At 29.9% G+C, this 12,063-nt stretch overlaps 1 long non-coding RNA gene across 1 annotated transcript; it reads left to right on the plus strand.

Annotated features, from left to right (window-relative positions):
- The first annotated feature begins 1,327 nt into the window (after positions 1-1,327).
- On the plus strand, positions 1,328-1,633 carry LOC122513351. Its single transcript, XR_006302727.1, has 2 exons — positions 1,328-1,360; positions 1,442-1,633. It is a non-coding gene; the product is annotated as an uncharacterized LOC122513351 (long non-coding RNA).
- The last annotated feature ends 10,430 nt before the right edge of the window (positions 1,634-12,063 follow it).

Raw genomic sequence — 12,063 nt, forward strand, 5'->3', positions numbered from 1 at the left:
CTCAGTCTGATGGTGTTTACTTTTTTATCTAATTAATAATTTGTTTACTTTTTTATATTGATATCAGTTGTGGTAAGTATATCTCTTTTCTTTTATAACATAAAGAAGAGTAATATAAAAAGTATAAGAAGGGAAAAGAGAGAGGGAGAGTGACATCTTATTCAAATATCATACATATACATAATAGACTCGTTCAATTTGCTTGATACTTTACTAAAACAATCATATGATTTTCAGATTTGCAAGTATTTGAAGATTTGAAAAAGCACAGCATCTATTAGGCTTTCTTATTGTTTGTGTATCAAGTACATACATAAAAGAAGAGTTTACAAGATTTTAAAATGAATCCAGGCAATTTTTATATAATACTTAAACGTGCAAACACCTCAGCTTTCTTCTATCATAATGGTATAACTTCAATAATTCACATTTTACATTAGTATATTGTTGTATTAATTGTTTGAATATATTAGTTGTATAATTGTTTAGAGAAATGTACTTTATTTTTCATTTACATATACGTGTACATTACGTATACATTAACAATTATTTAATGCACTAATGCACTTTTCTTATATTGCAGCTAAATTTTACCCTCGAAGTCACCACTGCGCAGAAGCATTATAATAATTACTTAAAATAGATAAAATATGAAAATCATAACGTTTTAATCTTAAAGATTATGTATTAGATGTATGACACCCTTTATACACATGCGCATTGTTTGGAAGGTCTTATAAACAACATTTAATAAAAGTACTTTCATAGAGGACAACGTCTCATTTCAACGATCGATTTCGAAGGGGACGGTACATAGATCATATATTCCGATCTTTTAGACAACAATAGACATTCCTATCGATTATTTAAATATTATTTTAATATTCTAATGCAATCTCTTTATATTTCAGATTGTTTAAACACATATGTACTGGTTTAAACATTACATACTTATTAACATACTTTGAATATAAAATAATTTTAATGTGATATTTTTCTGGATAAAAATTTTATTATCCAAAGTCATCATTGCATAGGGACGTAAAAACAAACGTATATTAGTTTAAACAATTACATAAAATTGAAATAATGTTTAAATCAGAACGTTACAATCTTAAATTTTACAAATTTAAAAGACAAATAGGAATCATATTACATAAGGGATTCTTTTCTTTTACAAATTGTATTGCCAAGCCTCGTACCAGGTAATAAAAAAAATTATTGTTAATCGACTTACTAGAAAATATTGAGGACTTGTATCAACGAATTTCTTTTTTGTAGAGATGCCATGGGAATCATTTTACAAATAGAATGCAGCAGCAGTTTAAAGGATCTTTTAATAAGCAAACATAATTATCTTGTATTGGGAATAAACCAATATTATAATAATTTCTTAAAAGATATTTATTCAAAGTATTAAGATCTTATTCTTTCTGCATAGGTGATCAATCATTAAACTGGAAGAAAGGAAAGATAATTTTCAATTCGATAAGCAAAATCCAACTACACTGTAATCGTGAGAGATCTAGGAAGACAGTGTGGAAAGGGTTTTGTTCTCACCCTGGAAGGAAACTATGTATTATAATATACTATCAAAAGAATTGAAGAATGAATGCATCCTGATTACTAAAAATTTAAAAGACAAAAAGGAATCATATTATATTAAGAATTCTTTTCTTATACAAATTGTATTGCCAAGCCTCGTACCAGGTAATGAAAGATATTATTGTTAATCGACTCACTAGAAAATATTGTGGACTTGTATTAACTAATTTCTTTTTGTAGAGATTCCATGGGAATCATTTTGCAAATAGAATGCAGCACAGTTTAAAGGATCTTTTAAAAGGCAAACATAAATTTCTTTTATTGGGAATAAACCAATATTATAATATTTTCTAAAAAATATTTATTCAAAGTATTAAAGATCTGATTCTTTCTGCATAGGTGTTCAATCAATGTACTGGAAAAGAGAGACTATGATTTTTCACTACGTTAAGAAGAATCCAACAACACTTTAATCATGAAAGATTTAGGAAGACACAGGTGAACGTGCTACGTTCTCACACTGGAAGGAAACCATGTACTATAATATTATATCAAAATAATTCAAGAAAGAAAGCATCCTGATTATTACAAATTTAAAAGACAAATAGGAATCATATTATATAAGGGATTCTTTTCTTTTACAAATTGTGCCAAGCGTACTCTCTACTAGGTAATAAAAAAAATTATTGGTAATCGACTTACTAGAAAATTTTGAGGACTCGTATCAATGAATTCTTTTTTGTAGAGATGCCATGGGAATCATTTTACAAATAGAATGCAGCAGCAGTTTAAAGGATCTTTTAATACTCAAACATAATTATCTTGTATTGGGAATAAACCAATATTATAATAATTTCTTAAAAAATATTTATTCAAAGTATTAAAGATCTTATTCTTTCTGCATAGGTGATCATTCATTAAACTAGAAGAAAGGAAAGATAATTTTCAATTAGATAAGAAAAATCGAAAAACACTGTAATCATGAAAGATTTAGGAAGACACAGGTGAAAGTGTTCCGTTCTCACACTGGAAGGAAACCATGTACTATAATATTTGTCAAAAGAATTGAAGGAAACCATGTACTGTAATATTCTTTCAAAAGAATAGAAGAAGGAATGCATCATGGTTATTATAAATTTAAAAGTCAAATAGGAAATACATTGCATTAGGATATTCCTAACATATATAAAGTATATTATTTAGTATTGTACTTCGTAATTGAAAATACTATTATACATCGACTGGCAATAATTTATCTAAAGGAAACTATTCTTTTTGAATAATAAATTGTTAAAGCAGAAAGGCCATAGATAAGAAATATTGAAAAAATGTCTTAATTTCGTAAATCTAAAGGAGAAGAAAATAATGCTGTCAGAAAATTAAATTCTACTGATCATCAAGTCTTTCACTTGCTTTTTAAGATTTAACTGTACTTGTGCTATATAATTTCTAATAAGGATCATTCATTATTTAATGGTACGTTGATAGAAAAGAAATACTAAAAACATTTCTAGTATCTTTTCTTATCTATACAACAGAGAATATACTGTAGATTTTTCAATTTTACATGAGATAGTGTAACAAACTAATAGTTTCATTTCCTTTGTAGGGTTTTCTGTGCAATTTCTTAAATGAAAAAGAGATTAAAGGAATATTCTAGTAGCACAAAATTTGGGTAGAAAAGAAGAAAACTGTAGTATCATGAAGAAACATATCACACTATTATGCCACATTGTGGTGGCATTACATATATAAAATGTATTTGTTGTTTCGTTTAACGATTGCTAGATAAATCTTTTTTTAAATAATATGCTTATATATTTGATACCGGGTGTGATTTCATAAGTGAAGATACGAAATGAATTATTTACTACATATATCTATAATTTAAAGCGCAGAGTAGTGTTTTAATAGCTCAATAATGTAACAAATTCATTGTAATTTTTAAGACGATGTCATACCATGATTGTACATTTAATATTACTTATTAATATATATTTTCTAAAAATATTTGTGCATTAGCATATTTTATTTACATATACGTAAAGTATAATATAATTAATTTAACTATCATTAATGAATTAAAATAAAATTTAAATGTTTGGCGAATTTTATAGACTCCTTGGAATAATGTAATAAGAGATAATTAAAAAAAAAAAAAAATGATAAAAATATCACATTATTCTAATTTTCGTCACAGTAAAATATCTTATTTAGGTCACTATTGAGAAATATTAATATTCTAATTTTTTGTGAAAAAATGATTATTTATATTCTCTTCCTTTTTTTCTATATTCATAGAACTAATATTATAAAAGACTATAAATAATATTTAATAGCTTGGAAAAATATTAATGAATGTATTTATCGATATATATAATATATCTATATATACTGTGAAAGGCATTTAAATGCACCCTCGAATCAAAATTTTGACGTTTTTCTGATTTCACATAGGAATCCATATGTTCCGGTATTTTAAATCCGGTATTTTAAATTTGTCGTGACGTCACAAAAATGAAATTTTGGTAATAGGATCACAGGATGATACAAGAGCTCTTCGAAGAGAATAGGAAACAAGTGCGCTGATTGGTTAATAATAGACCCAGCATCAACCAATCAGAAATCCACTAAGAGCCGATTGGTCAATTTTCAACCAATCAGCGCTCTTCTAGGCCATATATTGAGAGCTGATTGGCTATTTATCAACCAATCAGCGCACTATTAAAAGCTGATTGGCTATTTATCAACCAATCAGCGCACTATTAGGAGCTGATTGGCTATTTATCAACCAATCAGCGCTCTTCTAGGCCATATATTGAGAGCTGATTGGCTATTTATCAACCAATCAGCGCTCTCGTTTCCTACTCTCTTCGAAGAGCTCTTGTATCATCCTGTGATCCTATTACCAAATTTTCATTTTTGTGACGTCACGACAAATTTAAAATACCGGATTTAAAATACCGGAACATATGGATTCCTATGTGAAATCAGAAAAACGTCAAAATTTTGATTCGAGGGTGGCATTTAAATGCCTTTCACAGTATATATAGATATATTATGTATATCGATAAATACATTCATTAATATTTTTCCAAGCTATTTACTATTGTTTATTAATGTTAATATTCTCCTATAAGAAAATATTTTTAAAGGACGTTTGTTTAAACAATTGCACAAAAATTAAAAGACTGCTATAATATAATCATAATTTTTATTTATTTCGAATATTATATGCGCATACATATGCTACGAACATTTAAGCGACAATAGACACTTTTATCGATTATTAACGATTATTTTAATATTCTAATACACTCTTTTTTTATTTCAATTCATTGAAACACATGTGTACTGGTTTAAAAATTACTTATTTATTAGTATACTTTAGATATTAAATTATTTCTATGTGATATTCTTTTCGATGAAAATTTCCAAACGTTACAAAAAATGTACATTAGTTTAAACAATTACATAAAAATTAAATGAATACTAAAATGAGAACGTTATAATCTTAAATTTAATTGTTTAGGTGGATTATTCTCTTTTTACATATGCGTAACGTTCGGACAGTCATATAAACAACTTTCAATAAAAGTAATTAACATAGAGGACAAAGGCCCAGTCTGAAGGGGAATTTCGAAGAGGACAAAGCTCCGAACATATATTACGAACTTTTTAACAACAAAAGACACTTCTATCAATTAATTAACAATAATTTTAATATTTTAATGCACTCTCTTTATATTTCAGATTTTTTAAATACATATCTACTGGTTTAAACATTACATACATATTAACGTACTTTCAATAGAAATAATTTTAATATATTTTTATTTTATGTTTCTTTAGATGACTTTCTTAAACTTAATTTCGTTACTGAATACTAATACACATAAACCTAAAATTTACCGTTTACTTTATAATGTTTTTTAATAACTTTTATATATTTACAGATACCAGGGTGTAGTCCAAAATTGTTGAAATTAAATTTGCGGATGTATAAAAGAGATTGCATTGGATTCATTCATTTTATTTTTACAGTGCTAGAATAATATTTTTTTTCACAGGTTTCTTTTTTAAATCACATTTGCAATGGATAGATAATAGGCTCTTTCTTTCTGGAAAATCTAAAAATTGTTTAGAGAAATGTACTTTCTTTTTTCATTTACATATACGTTAATAAATGCCATAGAAAATAATTTAATTTTTACATGTTACATCTTTAATAGATAATTACATCTTTATAGTGTAGTTTTATGTAAACAATTGCATAAAAATTGCATAGATACTAGCATCAAATGCATTAATGCATTTTTCTTATGTTACAGCTGAATTCAATCCTCGAAGTCTTCACTGCGCAGGAACATTAAAATAATTACATAAAAAATAAAAAAATATTAAAACGAGAACGTTATAATGTTAAATTTTATTGATTAATTTTATTGATTTTCTTTTATACACATGCGCAATTTTCGGAAAGTCACATAAACAACTTTCACCAAAAAAACTTTAACAGAGGATAATTACTCAGATCAACGGTGAATTTCGAGGAGGAGGGATCACAGAACATATACTCCGAGCTTTTAGACAACAATAGACCCTTGCACCGATTAATTAACAATTATATTAATGCACTAATGCACTCTCTTTATATTTCAGATTATTTAGACATATATGTACTAGTATAGGTATTAAATACTTATTAACATATTTTAAATATTAAATAATTTCGATCCGATATTTTATTAAATGAAAATTATACCCCCCCACCTCCTCGAAGTCATCACTGCGCAAGAACGTAACAACAAATGTATATTAGTTTAAACAATTATACAAAAAATAAAAGAATATTAAATGAGAGCGTTATAATATTAAATTTTATTGATTAATTTTATTGATTTTCTTTTATACACATGCGCAATTTTCGGAAAGTCACATAAACAACTTTCACCAAAAAAACTTTAACAGAGGATAATTACTCAGATCAACGGTGAATTTCGAGGAGGAGGGATCACAGAACAAATACTCCGAGCTTTTACACAACAATAGACACTTGCACCGATTAATTAACAATTATTTTAATATTTTAATGAATTCTTATTATAATTAAGATTGTTTAAAAGCATATATATTTATTTAAATATTACCTAACTTTTGACGTACTTTGAATATTAATTAATTTCTATTTTATGTTATAATAGATGAAAATTTTACCCCTCCCCTCCGAAGTCATCACTGCGCAAGAACATTTCTATCTCTCGTTTAATTAACAATTATTTAAGGTGTATTGAACAAAGTATTATTCTCTACTAATACTTATATATATAATTGCTTAAACATATACATACGTTATTTTAAATATTACATACTCTCCTATTAACGTATTTTGAATATAGAAAATAATTTTAATATGAATTTATTTTTATGATTTTAGATGACTGTGTCTTCAGCTTGGTTGCGTTCTTGGATTGTAACATAATTATAAACTTCTCCAATTACTTAGATTGTTTTTCAATCATTGTTATATAAAATTTAATATCAAACGTTTATTAAAATTTTATTATTTTTTTAGAAACAATTCAATGGGTAGCGGGTGGATTTCTTCTTCGCAAAGGGCGCCATTTGTTAAGAAGGAATTTACTTCAGGGATGCGACCCTGCCCACGCGAGCCTTGATTCTATCTTTCTCCCAAAAGATAGAATCATGTCCTACCCTTAGCTTTTTAAAGTGAAACGCCCTATCCTTTTTTTTTTTATTTTTTTTTATTTTACTTTGCTTTTTTTAACTCGCGATTTTGCAAGCATAGATGTGCACGTAGCATAGGAACTGAAACTGCATTAGAAGGGATGTCTACCACTGCTATTAGTAAGACGGGCCCAGGGATTAAGTTCTTCAAGCCTGCAGTAAATATAGTACCGGTGGGCAAACTGTACGTGCAGCGTAAGTTCCTCGTAATTAAGATTAGAGTCAGTGGATTAGTCCAACCGGTGGGATACCACTTAAAAAAAAAACGTAAAAAGTTTCACTTTAAAAAGCATACTTTTCCACTTCTTCCCTATCCCTTTGCTTTTTTTGTTGCAGGTTACATAGGAGGAGGACCACACCAGGACAGCACGAGGACCAAACCAGGACAGTACGAGGACCACACCAGGACAGCACGTGGACTTAGTTATAATAAAACATAGTGTAAGATAATTATTAGTATAATTAAATGTATAATTTAATTTATAATTACATGTATAATTTTAAACTATTTATTCTTCTCCCCTTAGCACATTACACGCGTGTGACATTTATATTTAATGTATTTTATTTGTTCACGGGTTACATGTTACTTCGATTCCATTCATGTTTTACTAATCTTTTATCATTTTTTTATTTGGTTTTCCATTTTTCTCTTCATTATCGATAGTAATTATAAAGATTTTCCGAATAAAACTCTTAGGGTGGGGCATAAGAGTGGGGCTCATTAAAAATCATTCACGGGGTGATCATTTTCATTTCATTTTCTTTGGTTTCAATTTAATTCGGATGGGGACATCTTCAGGATGCACATCCCGGGTCTTCAGAAGCGGTTACCTCCTCGTGGTTAGACCTGGGCAATGGTATTTTACTTTCAGTATAATGTTTAACATATTTTATATGTTAAACATTCCATTGCAAGTAAAATCCAGCTAAAGACCGCTTACCATTAACATTATAATGATAATTAGTTTCTTTCATTTTCCTAATAATTATCATTACATTGTTTTCCCTTTAATACTACCTTCATATTATATCCCACATTAAAATACTCGATTTATTTTCTAGGAACACTAATCTTGTGCATTCTTTCAGACGTTTTTGACGTGCATGCGGTCGGTAAAGCACGTCTCGGTCGCGTTCGCGTTCGCGTTCGCGTTCGCGATAAAAAACTTTTTATAGTTTTTATTTTCGTTACCGTCCACCCATGTCATCCTAAGGGTAGGAGACCCATCGGGCATTCATCACTGAAGATTAAAAGTAAGTATAATTTTTCTATGAAACATTTTCTATGATAAATTTTCAATAGTTTTCGATTACGACGAAGATATTAATCGTTCTTTTTCATTTTCTGTTTCAGAACATCATTGCAATCGAGCGCGTAGGCAATGAGGTATCGAGTGTTTGCATCGTTAAACAAAAATCGGAAATTTTTCGGGTAAAGAAACTCCGAAAGTTTCTTTTATTCGGTTTATACGTGTGCCATCGTCATCCTAAGGGTAGAGACCCATCGGGCATTCATCACTGAAGATAAAAGGTAAATTAATTTTTCTATTAAATATATTTCTTTAATAATTACTTATAATTTTTAAACTATAACAATGATTCTAATCGTTTTGTTCTTTTCTCTCTTTTCAGAAGGCTAAGTGTTAGTGTTAGTGTTTGATATTTGAACTGCGTGCAATGCAGTTGTAAAAATTAGAATCAGTGTCGTGGTCGCGATAAGAAACACGTAAGTTTCTGATTTTCGTTGGAACCGTCTACAGCATCGTAATCCTAAGGGAAGGAGACCCATCGGGCATTCATCAATCAAGATAGAAGGTAAATTAATTTTTCTATTAAACATTTCTTTAATAATTACTTGTAATTTTTAAATGGTAACAATGATACTAATAGTTTTCTTATTTTCTCTTTTTACAGAAAGGTAAGCAAGTGTTGGTGTTTGATTTTTCAACTGCGCGCAATGCAGTTGTAAAAATTAGAGTCAGTGTTTGTACGAATAATTAAAAAATACAATTTTTATCGCGAAGTAGAGTCAGTGTTTGTGCGAATAATTAAAAAATACAATTTTTATCGCGAAGTAGAGTCAGTGCATTCGGTCATCGTCACCTAAGGGTAGGAGACCCATCGTGCATTCATCAATGAAGATTAGAAGTAAGTATATTTTTCTATGAAACATTTTCTATGAAACATTTTCTATGATAAATTTTTAATAGTTTTTGATTACGACGACGATATTAATCGTTCTTTTTCATTTTCTGTTTCAGAACGTCATTGCAATTCGTGCGCGAAGCAATGTAACGGGAGTGTTTGATCGTTTTAATATAATTAAAATCACGGATTAGAAGCACGATCGTTCGTTAATTAAAATTCGGTCGCGTTTCGCGTTCGTGTTCGCGTTCGCGTTCGCGTTATTTTTGAGATTTATATATTAAATTAACTGCGAGCAATGCAGTTAATTGCATTAGAGTTTGTTCGTATAAAATTATAGTTTTTTAATTTTAAAACAGTCGTACAGACTGTTCGCGAAGTAGAGTCAGTGAAGTGCATCAGTGAAGTGCATCAGTGAAGTGCATCAGTGAAGTGCACCGTATCGGGAGTGAATTTTTTGTGTTTGCATTGACTGCGTGCAATGCAGTCTTTGAATTAGATTGTAGAATCAGTGTTTGTACGAATAATTAAAGTAACATTTTAATCGCGAAGTAGAGTCAGTGACCGGGCGTAAATTAAATTCAAATCGTATCGCGTATGTAGATTCAGTGTTGTTCGCCGTATAAGAAAAATTTCGGTTTCGCGATAAGAAACTCTTTTATAGTTTCTTATATTCGTTTACCGCGATATTAGAGTCACGGGAGTGCGGGAAAAGTGCATCGAGGAATTCTCCGATGGATCTGATGGACGAGGGATGCAGCTGGACCATTTGCTACGAAGTAGGAGTGTTTTGGAGCCACCGCAGAACTTCTAATGCTAATTGTTCATATTGCATACATGTGTCATTTTATTTTAAAATGCCATATATATGTAATATAACATTTAGCAAGTCGTGAGTTAAAATTTAAAGTCCCTCCGGTGCTCAATCATGCCGAGGATGAAAGGTCCCAATCGGCACGAGTTACTGGTTGTAATTATTCCAAAAAATTATTGACGAGCACATGAGTGATTTTAAAAAAGGATTAGTCCTTTTTTGAAATTGCTCATGAAACTGTATATTTTATTGTATGTTATATTATTAGATCAGGATAGGTCTTCTTGTCTCATCGGTTAAATTCATTTAATTAACAGTGCAATTAATTAATGCACTTTTCTTTTTTATTACGTGTTTCGTTCGCGTTTAGTAGTGGTGAAATCGAGTATTAATTTACTCGATTTCGTCCAATAAAGCATGTAATAAATGTCTTGCATGCATTGCTTCGTACTTAGTTTATTTAATCGCGATTTTATTTTTCGATATATAAAAAATGAGCAAGAAGACAAACCCATTCGCGACGGATAGACTCTGGCTGTTATATGGTGGCTCAAAGCCCAGTTCTTTCATTAGAACAGCCATTTAACGAAAGAGTCGTCCGAGATTTTTTTATTTTTTTAAATTCTTAAAATCTTTTTGAAAGTCATTATAAATGACTTGTAGAGTCATAGCCCGCTTAGATTAATGAGAAACATTTTTATATAATAATCAATCTTAGATTAGGATTTTCAGCAATTAATTTACTAATCCCCGTTTCTCCCCCCTATACTTTCTGCGTTCTCATTTATGCGTGTGCCCAGGTGTTACACGTATGGGTGAGAAACGGTTAGTATGGGTTTAGTTTTAAGTTTTTCCCCCCCATTGGCGTCTGTCATTGTGCTAGTGATTGCACGTGTACATTGCACATGAGTGTGCGGTTAGGAATGTGCATTGTACATCGTTTCGCGATACGTAATACCGCGCTTATTATTTTTTAAAGTTATTGAATAAAAATAACTTGTAGAGTCACGCGTACGATACGAAATTTTTTTTTTAACAATCGTTTTGCATAGTAGAGTTACCGCATTTATTTGCGGAAACTATGATATACTCGTATATAACTAGTATGCAATATATACTAGTTTATACTTGTATTTTTGCATTAGTCATTTATGCAATAATCACTAGCCTTGACAGACGATTACAGCAATTGGTACGTACTCCCATAAATTTAGAAAACGCGTTTGAACTAGGGTGTCGGAGGTGCCCCGGGGCATGCTCTCTAGTTTAGGCTTTTGCACCCTGGTGGTATGTGTGAGAACCGTGGAGTGTGTGGGTGGGTATGCATGTGTATTTTTTTGAGAGAATGTGAAACTTTAATTATAAGTAGGTAGGACCCCGGAATGGCACGTGGCATACTTGCACTTTTCAGTGCGAGTCCCCACCTCCGGGTTTTTACGGAATTGTCACAAAATTCTATCTTTTTATTCTATCTTGCTTGACTTTAAATCTTTTTTGTGACAATTTGTAATATGCATTATGTATCATGATTCAAAGGGATTTGCAACCATTTAAGAAATTCATTTCTATTTCGATTGTATCTCGAACGAGATAGAGTCGAAATCAAATCCGCAAAACCTTTGATGAATTGATACTTAGTTTTAAGTATTATAACTAGCACTTCGCACTATCGCGATTTAATCTTTGAAATGTTTCATATAATTTAATATAAAGAATAATTTAAATAAAAATATTGCAAAGAAATGCATTGCATTTTTAGTATTATTTTTATTTCAATTCGATTATATTACTCGATAGTAAAAGTGCGA

Source organism: Polistes fuscatus, unplaced genomic scaffold (genome assembly GCF_010416935.1).
Source record: "Polistes fuscatus isolate 324 unplaced genomic scaffold, CU_Pfus_HIC Scaffold12, whole genome shotgun sequence".
Taxonomy (NCBI): Eukaryota; Metazoa; Arthropoda; class Insecta; order Hymenoptera; family Vespidae; genus Polistes; species Polistes fuscatus.